We start from the raw sequence: 18,455 nt of genomic DNA, 5'->3' as shown, positions 1-18,455 counted from the left end.
TCTCTGACCTTTCTCCCCAGTCTATCTCCAGGACCAGTGTGTATCTGTGTCAATGGGACTCTCTCTGACCTTTCTCCCCAGTCCATCTCCAGGACCAGTGTGTATCTGTGTCAATGGGACTTTCTCTTACCTTGCTCCCCAGTCGATCTCTGGAAGCTTTGAATCAGAAGGGTTCTCTCCGGTTGGTGCTCACAATCCTGTGGTGGTTCACCTGCTGGTGTTCCTCAGTCTACAATCCCAGTTTACTTCGAGCTGAGAACCTTCCTCAGTCACAGCATCATTCATCGGGAGATCTAATTGTGGCAAAGCAGAAATAAGAACAATATTGAAAGCGTGAAATAATGTAATGTAGACTTTTAATCTGCTAACTAATAATTCAATTTCAAGGCTCGAGTATTTGTTTGATTTTGTCCCTTTCCTCAGATCCCCAGCTCGAAGGCTGTGTGCTTAGTTTGGAGAATTTCCTCACTGTAAATTTCCGGCCTCCTGAGACTCCCCCATTTTCACTGCTCTGGGCGGAAATGTGCCATTTTCTGTCAAAACTGCTCATGAACCCACCGCGCCCTCCACCCCCGGACCAGCCCCTGTATTGTGAGTCGGTTCAGCTCATTCCCCGGGACCTGATGAACCCACCGCGCCCTCCACCCCCGGACCAGCCCCTGTATTGTGAGCCGGTTCAGCTCATTCCCCGGGACCTGATGAACCCACCGCCCCCTCCACCCCCGGACCAGCCCCTGTATTGTGAGCCGGTTCAGCTCATTCCCCGGGACCTGAGGAACCCACCGCGCCCTCCACCCCCGGACCAGCCCCTGTATTGTGAGTCGGTTCAGCTCATTCCCCGGGACCTGATGAACCCACCGCCCCCTCCACCCCCGGACCAGCCCCTGTATTGTGAGCCGGTTCAGCTCATTCCCCGGGACCTGATGAACCCACCGCCTCCTCCACTCCCGGACCAACCCCTGTATTGTGAGTCGGTTCAGCTCATTCCCCAGGACCTGATGAACCCACCGCCTCCTCCACCCCCGGACCAGCCCCTGTTTTGTGAGTCTGTTCAGCTCATTCCCCGGGACCTGATGAACCCACCGTGCCCTCCACCCCCGGACCAGCCCCTGTATTGTGAGTCGGTTCAGCTCATTCCCCAGGACCTGATGAACCCACCGCGCCCTCCACCCCCGGACCAGCCCCTGTATTGTGAGTCGGTTCAGCTCATTCCCCAGGACCTGATGAACCCACCGCCCCCTCCACCCCTGGACCAGCCCCTGTATTGTGAGTCGGTTCAGCTCATTCCCCGGGACCTGATGAACCCACCGCGCCCTCCACCCCCGGACCAGCCCCTGTATTGTGAGTCAGTTCAGCTCATTCCCCGTGACCTGATGAACCCACCGCCCCCTCCACCCCCGGACCAGCCCCTGTATTGTGAGTCGGTTCAGCTCATTCCCCGGGACCTGATGAACCCACCGCCCCCTCCACCCCCGGACCAGCCCCTGTATTGTGAGTCGGTTCAGCTCATTCCCCGGGACCTGATGAACCCACCGCCCCCTCCACCCCCGGACCAGCCCCTGTATTGTGAGTCGGTTCAGCTCATTCCCCAGGACCTGATGAACCCACCGCCCCCTCCACCCCCGGACCAGCCCCTGTATTGTGAGTCGGTTCAGCTCATTCCCCAGGACCTGATGAACCCACCGCCCCCTCCACCCCCGGACCAGCCCCTGTATTGTGAGTCGGTTCAGCTCATTCCCCGGGACCTGATGAACCCACCGCCCCCTCCACCCCCGGACCAGCCCCTGTATTGTGAGCCTGTTCAGCTCATTCCCCGGGACGTGATGAACCCACCGCGCCCTCCACCCCCGGACCAGCCCCTGTATTGTGAGCCGGTTCAGCTCATTCCCCGGGACCTGATGAACCCACCGCGCCCTCCACCCCCGGACCAGCCCCTGTATTGTGAGTCGGTTCAGCTCATTCCCCGGGACCTGATGAACCCACCGCCCCCCTCCACCCCCGGACCAGCCCCTGTATTGTGAGTCGGTTCAGCTCATTCCCCAGGACCTGATGAACCCACCGCCCCCTCCACCCCAGGACCAGCCCCTGTATTGTGAGTCGGTTCAGCTCATTCCCCGGGACCTGATGAACCCACCGCGCCCTCCACCCCCGGACCAGCCCCTGTATTGTGAGCCGGTTCAGCTCATTCCCCGGGACCTGATGAACCCACCGCGCCCTCCACCCCCGGACCAGCCCCTGTATTGTGAGCCGGTTCAGCTCATTCCCCGGGACCTGATGCTGACAGGAATCTCCCCTCCATTACAAACCTGTTCTGTTGCACTTTAACATCCCTGACTGTGATATAAATCATTAGAACGGAGACTTCTACTTTCTCACTCCTGTAGAGGGAAATGCACCATTTTCTCTGCTGAGTTACTAACCAGCGCTGTGACCCTCCCTCCCTCGCTGTGATCTAAACTCGGGGCTGAGCAGCCGCTGTCGGGCCGGGTGCTGAATGGAGCGGAGTTCCCTCAGTCACAGAGCGCCAGCCTAGCTCCAAGTTGAAGTTTAAGCCTCATTGTTCAGGACTCCCCCACCAGAGGAAATAGTTTCTCTATCGATCCTGTCGACTCCTTTAATCATCTTAAACACCTCAATTAGATCACCCCTTGATCTTCTATATTCAAGGGAATAGAAGGCTAGTCTTTGCAACCTGTCCTGATAATTGAACCATTTTAGCTCAGGTATCATCCGATGAATCCCCTCTGCATCCCCTCCAAGGCCAACATCTCTCTCCTGAGGGGCGGTGCCCAGAACTGAACATGTGGAACAATATTCACTACTCAAAAATATAATGAGACAGAGTTTATCAAATTTAAAAAAGGAAGTTACTAAACCATAGCAAGAGGAAGTCTTACCAATTATATGTATCTACATACCCGACTGCCCAGAACCAACAGGTTCCTACTCCTGGATTGCCGAGTACATAGCCAGGAGTTTACACTGAATGTTTCACAGACTCTCAGATATAAATTGGAGCCAAGGCCTCTGGCACTGAGATCGGACAGATTGTTACCTTGACAACAGAGGAAATCACTCACCGACAATAACTGAAAACAGAAATAACAAAACCAACATCACATGTTCGGAGTTTAGTGAAGAACATTAACCCTGAACATTCAGCTAGCATTTCTATCCATGAAGTTGCGATTCCAATAACAGATTTTTACACCACCAGACCTGACACTGCGGGTTTACTGAATCCACCGTCAGTTCAATCTGTACAGAACATTAAGCAGTGCCACATCTACAGAAATACATCAATACAATAGTCGCATTGTTGGAGATTCACCCTGTGACCGCTGAAAAGCAGATTGTCTTAAACCATCTAAATCTGTTAGTTCTCGAATTGTATGTCTCCAGACACCTGGATCACGGGACCAACAGAAACTTTCTGACAACACAAAATAATTTTACTAATAATCATTAAAATAAGATTTACGTTATCATTTTATCAGTTTATACTTAAACGATAATCATTTAATTCAACTGCCATTGTGAAATTCACTAATAGATTTACTGATAGAAAATTACTCAGTAAATCCAGCGTCCAGTTCAGAATTGTAATTCACAACTGAGTGCAGTTTGTCACGGAGTGCAGCTTGGAACAGAAACATAGAAGATAGGAGCAGGAGTAGGCCATTCGGCCCCTTCAGCCTGGTGAAACTTCGCTGCACTCCCTCCATGGCAAGAACATCCTTCCTCAGATAAGGCGACCAAAACTGCACACAATACTCAAGGTGTGGTCTCACCAAGGCCCTGTACAACTGCAGCAAGACATCCTTGTTCCTGTACTCAAACCCTCTCGCTACGAAGGCCAACATACCATTTGCCTTCTGAACCACCTGCTGCACCTGCATGCTTACCTTCAGCGACTGGTGCACAAGGACACCCAGGTCTCGTTGCACTTCCCCTTCTCCCAATCTATTGCCATTCAGATAATAATCTGCCTTCCTGTTTTTGACATCAAAGTGGATAACCTTGCATTTATCCACATTATATTGCATCTGCCATGCTTCTGCCCAAATCACACTGGAGTTTCTCGGCATCCTCCTCACAGCACACACGCCCACCCAGCTTTGTGTCGTCTGCAAACTTGGAAATATTACACCTGGTTCCCTCGTCTAGATCATTAATATATATTGTGAATAGCTGGGGTCCAAGGACCGATCTCTGCGGTACCCCACTAGTCACTGCCTGCCACTCAGAAAAAGACCTGTTTATTCCAACTCTTTGCTTTCTGTCTGCCAACCAGTTCTCTGTCCAAGTCAATACCTTGCCCCCAATCCCATGTGCCTTAACTTTACACAGAGTGTAAACCTGCGTGTTTGATGAGAAAGGGAGTTAGGCGAGGAGTGGAGGGAGGTGCTCCTTTATCTATCTTTCTCAGCCTCCAGGACAGCAGGAGTTAAAAAGCTGCACGAGAGGGGACAGAGAACCAGTGGGAGTTCAGCTCTGTGAAACCCCCCCAACCGCATTCGGAGAAAAATAAAAGGTGACATCACAGGGAAAAGGGTAAGTGATTGGTTGGTGAGTATTTTGCTCACTTTTCTTATCTTTTAAAGCCCAGGAAGTTTATTAGTAATTGTAAGGTTTCATTAGTATTAGTAAAGATTACTAGCAGTAATAAATCTTATTGGGTGTAGTAGGGTTATAAAATAAATTAATTAAGACTCAATAAAGATGACAGGGCAGGTGATGTGTTGCGACTGCAGTATGTGGGAGCTCCTGGACGCCAGTCTGATCCAGGACAAACACGTCTGTGATAAGTGTCTGCGGCTCGAGGAGCTTCGGCTCAGAGTTGAGGAGCTGGAGGCCGAGCTGCGGACACTGCGATACATCAGGGAGGGGGAAAGTTACCTGGACACATTATTCCAGGAGGCAGTCACACACCTTAGGTTAGGGTCTTTGGATTTGGTCAGTGGTCAGGGACAGGAGGATGTGACTGCGAGTGAAATCGAAACATAGAAGATAGGAGCAGGAGTAGGCCATTCGGCCCCTCGAGCCTGTTCCGCCATTTAATGAGATCAAGGCTGATCATCCAAATTCAGTACCCTGTCCCTGCCTTCTCCCCATATCCCTTGATCCTTTTAGCCTTAAGAAATATATCCAACTCCTTCTTGAATATATTTAAATAAATTGGCCTCCACTGCCTTCTGTGGTGAATTCCACAGGTTGACCACTCTCTGGGTGAAGAAATTCCTCCTCATTTCTGTCCTAAATGGCTTACCCCTCATCCTTAGACTGTGAGCCCTGGTTCTGGACTCCCCCGCCATCAGGAACATCCTTCCTGCATCTTGTCTGTCTAGTCCTGTTAGAATTTTATAAGTTTCAATGAGATCCCCTCTCATTCTTCTAAACTCCAGCGAGCATAAGCCCAATCGACCCAATCTCTCCTCATATGTCATTCCTGCCATCCCAGGTATCAGTCTGGTGAATCTTCGCTGCAGTCCCTCCATGGCAAGAACATCCTTCCTCAGATAAGGCGACCAAAACAGCACACAATACTCAAGGTGTGGTCTCACCAAGGCCCTGTACAACTGCAGCAAGACATCCTTGTTCCTGTACTCAAACCCTCTCACTACGAAGGCCAACATACCATTTGCCTTCTTAACCGCCTGCTGCACCTGCATGCTTACCTTCAGTGACTGGTGCACAAGGACACCCAGGTCTTGTTGCACTTCCCCTTCTCCCAATCTGTTGCCGTTCAGATAATAATCTGTCTTCCTGTTTTTGCCACCAAAGTGGATAACCTCACATTTATCCACATTATACTGCATCTGCCATATCACCCAACCTGTCCAAATCATACTGGGCTTTCTCGGCATCCTCCTCACAGCACACACGCCCACCCAGCTTTGTGTCCTCTACAAACTTGGAGATATTGCATCTAGTCCCCTCGTCTAGATCATTTATATATATTGTGAATAGCTGGGGTCCGAGGGCCGATCCCTGGGGTACCCCACTAGTCACTGCCTGCCACTCGGAAAAAGACCCATTTATTCCAACTCTTTGCTTCCTGTCTGCCAACCAGTTCTCTATCCAAGTCAGTACCTTGCCCCCAATCCCATGTGCCTTAACTTTACATGCTAATCTCTTACGTGGGACCTTATCGAAAGCCTTCTGAAAGTCCAAATACACCACAGCTACTGGTTCTCCCTTATCTATTTTACCAGTTACATCCTCAAAAAATTCCAGTAGTCAAGCATGATTTACCTTTTGTAAATCCATGTTGACTTTGTCCGATCCTATCACTGTTTTCCAAGTGCTATTACCCGTTTTCTCTCCACCACCTTTTTTGAATAGTGGGGTAACATTAGCTACCCTCCAATCCATGGGAACTGTTCCAGAGTCTATCGAATTTTGGAAGATAGACTATTTCTAGGGCCACTTCCTTAAGTACCCTAGGATGTAGATTATCAGGCCCTGGGGATTTATTGTACTTCAATCCCGTCAATTTCCCCAACACCATTTCCTACAAATACTGATTTATTTCGGTTCCTCCCTCTCATTAGACCCTATGTTCCCCGACATCTCTGGGAGGTTATTTGTGTCCTCCTTTGTGAAGACAGAACCAAAGTACAGGAAACTTCGCGATATCCGGCACCGACGGGACCGAGCTGCTGCCGATCTATCCAAACTTCCGGATAGACCAGCATTAATGTTGTAGGATACAGAGGTTTTCATCTCCGTATCTGACAACACTGTTGCTTAGCAACAGCTTGTAAACACTCGGCCCGTACCTTGGAAGCGTCTCTGAAGCTGTTGCTAAGCTACAGAGACGTTTTCCAGAGCCTGCCTGTTAAAAGAATGTTAGGAGAAGAAAAAAACCTAACCAAAACGGCTGCTGATTTCTGCTGTTAGATTGAGGTTTACGGACATACAACCTCCGGATAAACCAGTTTCCTGTATGTATTTAATTGGTCTGCCATTTCTTTGTTCCCCATTATAAATTCCCCTGATTCTGACTGCAAGGGACCTACGCTTGACTTCACCAAACTTCTCTTCACATATCTATAGAAGCTTTTGCAGTCAGTTTTTATGTTCCCTGCAAGCTTACTCTTATACTCTATTTTCCCCCTCTTAATTAATCCCTTTGTCCTCCTTTGCTGAATCCTAAACTGCTCCCAATCCTCAGGTTTACTGCTTTTTCCGGCCAATTTATATGTCCTCTCCTTGGATCTTATGCTATCCCTAATTTCCCTTGTTAGCCACGGTTGAGTCACCTTTTTTGTTTTATTTTTATGTCAAACTGGGATGAACAAATTCTGTAGTTCATCCATGCGGTCTTTGAATGTTTGCAATTGCCTATCCACAGTCAACCCTTTGAGTGAGAATCCCCAATCAATCCTACCCAACTTGCGCCTCATACCATCGTAGTTTCCTTTATTTAAATTCAGGACCCTAGTCTCTGAGTCAACTACTTCACTCTCCATCTTAATGAAGAATTCCATCATATTGTGATCGCTCCGACCCAAGGGGCCTCGCACAAGATTGCTAATTAATCCTCTCATTACATAATACCCAGTCTAAGATGGCCTAATCTCTAGTTGGTTCCTTGACATATTGATCCAGGAAGCCATCCCGTATATACTCCAGGAATTCCTCCTCCACAGTATTGTTACTAATTTGGTTAGCCCAATCTATATGTAGATTAAAGTCACCCATGATAACTGCTGTGCCCTTATTGCACGCATCTCTAATTTACCGTTTAATGCCATCTCCAACCTCCGCATTACTGTTTGGGGTTCTGTATACCACTCCCACTAACGTTTTCTGCCCCATGGTATTTCTCAATTCTACCAATACAGATTCCACATCATCAGAGCTAATATCCTTCCTTACAATTGTGTTAATCCCTCTTTAACCAGCAATGCTACCCCACCTCCTTTTCCTTTTTGCCTTTCTTTCCAGAATATTGAATACCCCTGGATGTTGAGTTCCCAGCCTTGGTCACCTTGGAGCCATGTTTCCGTAATCCCAATCAGATCATATCTGTTTACCTCTATTTGCACAGCTAATTCATCCACTTTATTTCGAATGCTCCTCGCATTAAGTTCCTCGGAGTCCACATCACGGAAGACCTCTCCTGGCCCCTCAATACCTCCTCTCTGGTGAAGAAGGCCCAGCAGCGCCTTTATTTCCTAAGGAGGCTGAAGGGATGTAACCTGTCACCCCTGATCCTCTCTAACTTTTACTGCTGCACAATAGAGAGCATCCTGACGAACTGTATCACAGTATGGTATGGCAGCTGTAGCTACTATGACCGGAAAGCCCTGCAGCAGGTAGTCAAAACTGCCCAACGCATTACCGGCACCCGGCTACCGACCATAGAGCACATATACCAGAAACGTTGTTTACGGAGGTCACGGTCCATCATCAAAGACCCTACCCACCCCAGCCACAGTCTGTTCGCCCTCCTGCCATCTGGGAGACGCTACAGATGCATTCGCACCCGTACGACCAGATTTAGGAACAGCTTCTTTCCCAGGGCTGTCATCCTACTGAACTCCACAAATAAACTCTAAAGCCTGCACATCTGCCAATGCACTTTATTATGGTTATGTTTATGTTAATGTATTACAAGCCAAATGTATGTTGAATGTTTAAATGTCTTAATCTAAATGTACACTGTCGGGAGCCGCAAGCCTACATTTCGTTGTACTGCACTTGTGCACTAACAATGACAATAAAAGTTGATTTGATTTGATTCAGACACACAGCCTTCAGGCTTGTTTTTTTAATGCCCTTACAATTATTTACTGTGGCCATATTTGATTTAAACCCTTGATTTCTCTGACTGCCACCTTTGTTTTTCTCCTTCCTGTCTTTTGCTTCTATCCTTGTTTCCCTTTCCTCTGTCTCCCTGCTCAGGTTCCCAAACCCCTGCCATTTTAGTTTAAACCCTTCCCCAGAGCACGAGCAAACACTCCCCCTAGGACATCAGTCCCGGTCCTGCCCAGGTGCAAACTGTCAGTTTTGTACTGGTCCCACCTCCCCCAGAACCGGTTCCAATGTCCCAGGAATTTGAATCCCTCCCCCTTGCACCATTCCTCTAGCCACGTATTCATCTGAAATATCCTTCTATTGCTACTCTGACTAGCACATGGCACTGGTAGCAATCCTGAGATTACTACCTTGGAGGTCCTATTTTTAAATTTACCTCCTAACCCCCTATATTCATCTTATAGGACCTCATCCCGTTTTTTACCTATATCGTTGGTACCTATATGCACGACAACTGGCTGTTCACCCTCCCCTTCCAAAATGTTCTGCAGCTGCTCTGGAGACATCCTTGACCCTTGCACCAGGAGGCAACATACCATCCTGGAGTCACGGTTGTGGCCGCAGAAACGCTTTTCTGTTCCCCTTACAATAGAATCCCCTATTACTATAGCTCTCCCACTCTTTTTCCTCCCGTCCTGTGCAGCAGAACCACCCACGGTGCCAGGAAGTTGGCTGCTGCTGCCTTCCCCTGATAAGCCATCCTCCCCAACAATATCCAAAGCGGTATATCTGTTTGAGAGGGGGATGGTCACAGGGGACCCCTGCACTACCCGCTTGCGCCTACTACTCTGCCTGGTGGTCACCCATTCACTTCCTGCCTGTGCAGCCTTTACCTGTGGTGTGACCATCTCCCTAAATGTGCTATCCACGACGTCCTCAGCATCGCGAATGCTCCAGTATGTATCCACTCGCAGCTCCAGCGCCACAATGCGGTCTGTCAGTAGCTGCAGTTGGATACACTTCCCGCACACATGGTCGTCAGGGACACAGGAAGTGTCCCTGATTTCCCACATAATGCAGGAAGAACATACCATGGCACTGAGCGCTCCTGCCATGCCTTACCCTTTAATTCATTCAAATTAAATTAAAAAAGTGAGGCAGGTATGGAGAACCAGGAGGTGGGGGAGCCTCAGCCTTTGTAATTGTCCAACAGGTTTGAGGTTCTTGCGGCCTGTATGGATGAAAGCGGTGGCTGCAGGGTGGATGAGCAAACTGACCGTGGCACCGAGGTACAGGAAGCGATTCAAGCGGGGGGAGTTAATAGGAATATAGAGGTAATAAGGGAAAACATAGTCAGGGTGATAGATACAGTTCTCTGCGGCCAAGAGCAATAGTCCAGATGGCTGTGTTGCCTGGGTTCAGGATATCTGCTCTGGGCTAGAGAGGAACTTGCAGTGGGAGGGGGAGGAGCCAATGGTCATGGTCCATGTAGGTACCAACGACAGTTAGAACTAGGAAAGCGGTTTTTGAGAGAGACTGTGAGCAGCTAGGGGCTAAATTAAAAAGCAGAACCTCAAGGGTAATAATGTCTGCATTATTACCTGAGCCACGAGCAAATTGGCATAGGTTAAATCAAATTAGAGAGATGAATGCGTGGCTCAAAGACTGGTGTGGAAGAAATGGGTTCCGATTCCTGGGGCACTGGCACCACACTGGGGAAAGTGGGATCTGTATCGTTGGGACGGTCTTCACTTGAACCGCACTGGGACCAGTGTTCTGGCGAGTCATATAACTAGGGCGGTAGAGAGGGTTTTAAACTAAATAGTGGGGGCAAGGGATCAAATTTGGGAAGATGTGGTAAATCAAAGAGTAGAGGCAAGGCAATAGAGAAAGGTATTAATATGGGAAATGATAAACAGACCGTGACAGGAAGGGATAGAGAGGACAAATCTAAGAGTAAATCAACAGTTAAGGCTAGAGGTTACAAAAATAAAAGGACAAAACTAAAGGCTCTGCATCTGAATGCACGTAGCATTCAAAACAAAACAGAGGAACTGATAGCGCAAATAGGAATAAATATGATCTGATAGCCATTACAGAAACATGACTGCAGGATGACATAGATTGGGACCTGAATATTGAAGAGTACGTGACATTTAGGAAGGACAGAAAGCTAGGAAAAGGTGGAGGGGTGGCTCTGTTAATTAATGATGGTATTAGCACAATAGAGAGGGATGACCTAAGTTCAGGAAACCAGGATGTAGAAGCGGTTTGGGTAGAGATGAGAAATGATAAAGGCAAGAAGTCACTTGTGAGAGTGGTGTACAGGCCCCCTAACAGTAAACACACAGTAGGATGGAGTATGAAGGAAGAAATAATGGGAGCTTGTCAGAAAGGTATGGCAATAATCATGGGGGATTTAATCTACATAGAGACCGGAAAAATCAGATCGGCAAAGGTAGCCTAAATGAGGAGTTCATAGAATGTTTTCAGGATAGTTTCTTACAACAGCACGTTCTGGAGCCAACCAGAGAGCAGACTATACTAGACCTGGTATTGTGCAACGAGATAGGATTAATTAAAGACCTCAGTGAAGGAGCCCCTAGGTAGCAGCGATCATAATATGATTGAACTTTACTTTCAGTTTGAGGGAGAGAAGAGTGGGTCCAAGACTAGTATTTTAAAATTAAATAAGGGCAATTACAAGGGCATGAAAGCAGAGCTAGTTAAAGTGAACTGGCAAATTAGGTTAAGGGATAGGTCAATAGAGATGCAGTGGCAGACATTTAAGGGGATATTTCAGAATACACAGAATATATACATTCCAACGAAAAAGAAAAATTCCAAGGGGAGGACCCACCATCCATGGTTATCTAAAAAAATTAACGATAGTATCCAACTTAAAGAAAAAGCATATAATTGCACAAAGATGGCTGGCAGGTCAGAAGATAGGACAGAATATAAAAAACAGCAAAGAGTGACTAAAAGATTAATAAGGAGAAAAATTAGAGTACCAGAGAAAGCTAGCTAGAAATATAAAAACAGATAGTAAGAGTTTCTATAGATATTTAATAAAGAAAAGATTTAACAAAGTGAGTGTTGGTCTGATAAAGAGAGTGTCAGGGAATTAATAATGGAAAATAAGGAGATGGCAGTTGAATTGTACAGGTATTTTGTATCGGTCTTCACCATAGAGGATACAAGTAACATCCCAGAAATAGCTGTAAATCAGGAAATGGAAGGGAGGGAGGAACCAGTGTGTGTCTGAGTCAATGGGACTCTCGCTGACCTTTCTCCCCAGTCCATCTCCAGGGCCAGTGTGTATCTGAGTCAATGGGACTCTCTCTAACCTTTCTCCCCGGTCCATCTCCAGGACCAGTGTGTATCTGAGTCAATGGGACACTCTCTGACCTTCCTCCCCAGTCCATCTCCAGGACCAGTGTGTATCTGAGTCAATGAGACTCTCTCTGACCTCTCTCCCCAGTCCATCTCCAGGACCAGCGTGTATCTGAGTCAATGGGACTCTCTCTGACCTTTCTCCCCAGTCCATCTCCAGGACCAGTGTGTATCTGAGTCAATGGGAGTCTCTCTGACCTTTCTCCCCAGTCCATCTCCAGGACCGGTGTGTATCTGAGTCAATGGGACTCTCTCTGCCCTTTCTCCCCAGTCCATCTCCAGGACCAGTGTGTATCTGAGTCAATGGGACTCTCTCTGACCTTTCTCCCCAGTCCATCTCCAGGACCAGTGTGTATCTGAGTCAATGGGACTCTCTCTGCCCTTTCTCCCCAGTCCATCTCCAGGACCAGTGTGTATCTGAGTCAATGGGAATCTCTCTGACCTTTCTCCTCAGTCCATCTCCAGGACCAGTGTGTATCTGAGTCAATGGGACTGACCTTTCTCCCCTAGTCGATCTCTGGAAGCTCTTTGAATCGGATGAGTTCTCTCCAGTTGGTGCTCTCACAATCCTGTGTTGGTTCACCTGCTGTCGTTCCTCAGTCCACAATCCCTGTTTACTCTCAGCTGTGGACCTTTCTCAATCACTCAGTCTTTCACCGGGAGATCTAATTATGGCAGGACTGAAAATAACAACATGAATAGTGTGAAGTAATGTAATGTAGACTTTTCTTCAGCTTAATAAAAATAAAAGTTTGGGTCCGAGTGCTTCTGTCTGATGTTGCCCCTTTTCTCAGATCCCCACCACGCCCGCCTGGGCTTCCAGCAAATCACCAAAGTTCCGGATAGAAATGTACAATTTCCCTGTGCTTTAGCCAAACCGAAGCTGGGCCCATCCTCCCCGGGTTACACACTGTGATCTCACTGGGCCCATCCTCCCCGGGTTACACACTGTCTGATCTCACTGGGCTCATCCTCCCCGGGTTACACACTGTCTGATCTCACTAGGCCCATCCTCCCCGGGTTACACACTGTCTGATCTCACTGGGCCCATCCTCCCCGGGTTACACACTGCCTGATCTCACTGGGCCCATCCTCCCCGGGTTACACACTGTCTGATCTCACTGGGCCCATCCTCCCCGGGTTACACACTGTCTGATCTCACTGGGCCCATCCTCCCCGGGTTACACACTGTCTGATCTCACTAGGCCCATCCTCCCCAGGTAACACGCTGTCTGACCACACTGGGCCCATCCTCCCCAGGTTACACACTGTCTGATCTCACTGGGCCCATCCTCCCCGGGTTACACACTGTCTGATCTCACTGGGCCCATCCTCCCCGGGTTACACACTGTCTGATCTCACTGGGCCCATCCTCCCCGCGTTACACTGTCTGATCTCACTGGGCCCATCCTCCCCGGGTTACACACTGCCTGATCTCACTGGGCCCATCCCCCCCGGGTTACACACTGTCTGATTTCACTGGGCCCATCCTCCCCGGGTTACACACTGTCTGATCTCACTGGGCCCATCCTCCCCGGGTTACACACTGTCTGATCTCACTGGGCCCATCCTCCCTGGGTTACACACTGTCTGATCTCACTGGGCCCATCCTCCCCAGGTTACACGCTGTCTGATCTCACTGGGCCCATCCTCCCCGGGTTACACACTGCCTGATCTCACTGGGCCCATCCTCCCCGGGTTACACACTGTCTGATCTCACTGGGCCCATCCTCCCCGGGTTACACACTGTCTGATCTCACTGGGCCCATCCTCCCCGGGTTACACACTGTCTGATCTCACTGGGCCCATCCTCCCCGGGTTACACACTGTCCGATCTCACTGGACCCATCCTCCCCGGGTTACACACTGTCTGATCACACTGGGCCCATCCTCCCCGGGTTACACACTGTCTGATCTCACTGGGCCCATCCTCCCCAGGTTACACAATGTCTGATCACACTGGGCCCATCCTCCCCGGGTTACACACTGTCTGATCTCACTGGGCCCATCCTCCCCAGGTTACACACTGTCTGATCTCACTGGGCCCATCCTCCCCGGGTTACACACTGTCTGATCTCACTGGGCCCATCCTCCCCAGGTTACACAATGTCTGATCACACTGGGCCCATCCTCCCCGGGTTACACACTGTCTGATCTCACTGGGCCCATCCTCCCCGAGTTACACACTGTCTGATCTCACTGGGCCCATCCTCCCCGAGTTAAACACTGTCTGATCACACTGGGCCCATCCTCCCCGGGTTACACACTGTCTGATCTCACTGGGTCCATCCTCCCCGGGTTACACACTGTCTGATCTCACTGGGCCCATCTTCCCCGGGTTACACACTGTGATCTCACTGGGCCCATCCTCCCCGGGTTACACACTGTCTGATCTCACTGGACCCACCCTCCCCGGGTTACACACTGTCTGATCTCACTGGGCCCATCCTCCCCGGGTTACACAATCATAGAAATTTACTGCACAGAAGGCCGCCATTTGGCCCATTTTGTCTGAGCCGGCTGACAAAGATCTATCCACTCTAATCCCACTTTCCAGCACTTGGTCCGTAGCCTGGTAGCTTACGGCACTTCAAGTGCATATCCAAGCAGTTTTTAAACGTGATGAGGTTCTCTGCCTCTACCACCCTTTCAGGCAGTGAGTTCCAGACCTCCACCACCCTCGGTGTAAAAAAACTCACCTCAAAACCCCTCTAATCCTTTGACCATCTGCTTTAAATCTATGCCCCCCTGATTATTGACCCTTCTGCTAAGGGAAATAGGTCTTTCCTATCCACTCTATCTAGGCCCCTAATAATTTGATACACCTCAATCGAGTCTCCCCTTGGCCTTCTCTGTTCCAAAGAAAACAACCCCAGCCTATCCAATCTTTCCACATAGCAAAAATTCCCCAGCCCAGGCAAAATCCCCGTAAGTCTCCTCTGCACCCTCTGTAATGCAATCACAGCCTTCCTGTAATGTGTTGACCAGAACTGCACGCAGTATTCTAGCTGCGGTCTAGCTATACAGTTCACGCATTACCTCCCAGCTCTTATATTCTATGCCTCAGCTAGTAAAGACCTTTCTCCCCTGTCCATCCACTAGAGGGTGCAGAGCAGATGTAATTTTTTTCACCCAGAGGGTGGTGGGGGTCTGGAACTCACTGTCTGAAAGGATGGTAGAGGCAGAGACCCTCAGCACATTTAAAAAGTACTTGGGTGTACACTTGAAGAGCCGTAACCTACAGGGCTGTGGAGCAAGAGTCTGCAGGACGGGTTCATGGAATCCATTCGGGACAGTTTCCTGGAACAAAATGTCATGGAACCAACAATGTTAGAACTTGTATTGTGTAATAAGACAGGGTTAATTAGCAATCTCATAGTAAAGGATCCACTGGGGCAGAGTGATCATAATATGTTAGAACTTCACATTAATTTTGAGAGTGACTTGCCTAAGTCCGAAACTAGTGTCTTAAACTTAAATAAAGCCAATTACATAGGTATGAGGGGAGAGTTGGCAGAGGTAGATTGGAAAAATAGATTAAAAAAGGTATGGCGGTGGATAAGCAGTGGCTAGCATTTAAAGAAATATTTCATAATTCTCAACTAAAATACATTCCATTGAGAAACAAACTCCACGGGAAGTGATCCAACCATGGCTAACTAAAGAAGGTAAGGATAGCATTAGATTGACAGAAGCTTATAATGTTGCAAAGAATAATAGTAAGCCTGAGGATTGAGAGTTTCAGAAACCAGCAAAGATTGACCAAAAATTGATAGAAAAGGGAAAAAATGCAATGACAGAAAACGAGCAAGAAATCTAAAAGCAGATTGTTAGATTATTTACAAGTATGTAGCAAGGGAGAGAGTAGCAAAAGTAAACATTGGTCCCTTAGAGGCTGAGACAGGAGAAATTATTATGGGGAAGAAGGAAATGGCAGAAACGTTAAACAAATATTTTGTATCTGTCTTCACAGTAGAAGACACAAAAAGCACACCAAAAATGGTGGGGAACCAAGGGTCTAATGAGGGTGAGGAACTGAACGTAATTCATATAAGTAGAGAAAGTACTAGAGAATCTAATAGGACTGAAAACCGACAAATCCCCTGGACCCGACGGCCTACATCCTAGGGTTGTAAAAGAGGTGGCTGAAGAGATAGTGGATACATTGGTTTTGATCTTCCAAAATTCCCTAGATTCTGGAATGGTCCCAGCGGATTGGAAGGTCGCAATTCAAGAAAGGAGGGGAGAGAGAGAAAACAGGGCACTACAGGCCAGTTAGCCCGACATCAGTCATTTGGCAAACACTGGAATCCATTGTTAAGGAAGTGGTATCAGGGCACTTAGAAAAATCATAACATGATTAGGCAGAGTCAACATGGTTTTATGAAAGGGAAATCATGTTTGACAAATTTTAGTTTTTTGATGATGTTACTAGCAGGGTAGATAAAGGGGAACCAGTGGATGTAGTATATTTAGATTTCCAAAAGGCAGTCGATAAGGTGTCACATAAAAGGTTATTGCACAAGATTCCGGCTCATGGGGTTGGGGGTAATATAGTAGCATGGATCAAGGATTGGTTAACAGGCAGAAAACAGAGAGTAGGGATAAACGGATCTTTTTCAGGTCGGCAGGCTGTAATTAGTGGGGTGTCGCAAGGATCAGTGTTGGGGCCTCAGCTATTTACAATCTACATTAATGACCTAGATGAAGGGACAATGTGTAATGTATCCAAGTTTGCTGAAGATACAAATGTAGGTGGGACAGTAAGCTGTGAGGACACAGAGTCTGCAAAGGGATATAGATAGACTGAGTGAGTGGGCAGTAAGGTGGCAGATGGAGTGTAATGTGGGGAAATGAGAGGTAATCTCATTGAAATATACAAGATTCTGAAGGGGCTTGACAGGGTAGATGCTGCGAGGTTGTTTCCCCTGGCTGGAGTGGCTAGAACTAGGGGGCATAGTCTCAGGGCAGTCTCACAACGTGGACCACTTTCCATACCTCGGGAGCCTACTGTCAACAAGGACAGACGTCGATGACGAAGTCCAACACCGCCTTTAGTGTGCCAGTGTAGCCTTTGGTCGCCTGAGGAAGAGAGAGTGTTTGAAGACCAGGACCTCAAACCCCGCACTAAGCTCATGGTCTACAGAGCAGCAGTGATACCCGCCCTGCTGTATGCCTGAGAGACACGGACCATGTACAGCAGGCACCTCAAAGCACTGGAGAGGTACCACCAACGCTGCCTCCGCAAATCCTGTAAATCCATTGGCAGCATGGGCGCACCAACGTCGGTGTTCTCGCTCAGGCCAACATCCCCAGCATCGAAGCTTTGACCACGCTCGATCAGCTCCGATGGACGGGTCACATTGTCCGCATGCCCGATACGAGACTCCCAAAACAAGCTCTCTACTCGGAGCTCCGGCACGGCAAGAGAGCCCCAGGTGGGCAGAGGAAACGCTTCAAGGACACCCTCAAAGACTCCTTGAAAAAGTGCAACATCCCCACCGACACCTGGGAATCCCTGGCCCAAGACCGCACAAAGTGGAGGAGAAGAATCCGGGAAGGTGCCGAACACCGAGTCTCTTCCCACGCCCCTTCGCCCCCTTCAACCCAATGTTCCCAGAGATTGCCTGAGAGAGGCCGGCGCTGCTGTAAATGCCGGAGATTCTCTGATCCACACTCACCGCACCATCCGCCGCTCCTCAGTCCCGCCGCCATTTTATCTCCTTCCTCAAACCGGAGCCTCATCCGGGGACTGCGAGCAGCACCGAGCATGCGCACTGCGGCCACGCAGCGCGGGCTTAAAGTCCCTCACTGAGTCCGTCTCTTCTATTGGCTGCGACTCGTAGATTGACAGCTGCGTTCACCAATCGCAGCCCGCAACGCCTCGGGGCCCCGCCCACTGTGTTAAAAGGCCGCCGCCAGCTCCGGGGTCACGTGGCTCCTGATCGGCCGTTCAACCGCCTCAGCGCGCGGGTGAGGTCATAGCCCCGCCCACCCGCGAGCCCTTGTTGCCCAAGGTGCCGGCCGACTGCTGTCCCTTCTCCCCGGGCGGGCGGGGGCTGTCCTTTCCCCGGGGGCTGGACTCCTCGCTAACTCTGTTCTCCAACTACTCCGGGCTGCGGCTTTTATAGCAGCCACCGGCCCCGCCCAGCCCAGCCGCGCCTTCTGATTGGCTGAAAACCCGGCAAATCTCTGCCTCTGATTGGCGCGTTTTTCAATCCGCTCCAACCTCGGACACCAACGAAAAAGGCGGCTTATAGAATAAGAGCTCGTCTGTGAATCAGACTCGTTAT

At 49.1% G+C, this 18,455-nt stretch overlaps 1 protein-coding gene across 1 annotated transcript in view; it reads right to left on the bottom strand.

Moving 5' to 3' along the window:
- Positions 1 to 18,245, bottom strand: part of LOC147091612 (uncharacterized) — an 88,025-nt gene extending 69,780 nt beyond the window's left edge. Inside the window, exons 1-4 of the mRNA XM_085976614.1 lie at positions 17,844 to 18,245; positions 12,660 to 12,842; positions 2,919 to 3,089; positions 131 to 293 (exon numbers count right to left, since the gene is read on the bottom strand). The gene's annotated coding sequence lies outside the window, so the exon portion shown is untranslated. The remainder of the gene's footprint in view (positions 1 to 130; positions 294 to 2,918; positions 3,090 to 12,659; positions 12,843 to 17,843) is intronic.
- Between the last annotated feature and the right edge of the window lie 210 nt (positions 18,246 to 18,455).

Source organism: Somniosus microcephalus, unplaced genomic scaffold (genome assembly GCF_052327205.1).
Source record: "Somniosus microcephalus isolate GS21.2 unplaced genomic scaffold, FLI_Smic_1.0 unresolved_chr3, whole genome shotgun sequence".
NCBI lineage: Eukaryota > Metazoa > Chordata > Chondrichthyes > Squaliformes > Somniosidae > Somniosus > Somniosus microcephalus.
This window is presented reverse-complemented; position numbering and strand designations above follow the sequence as displayed.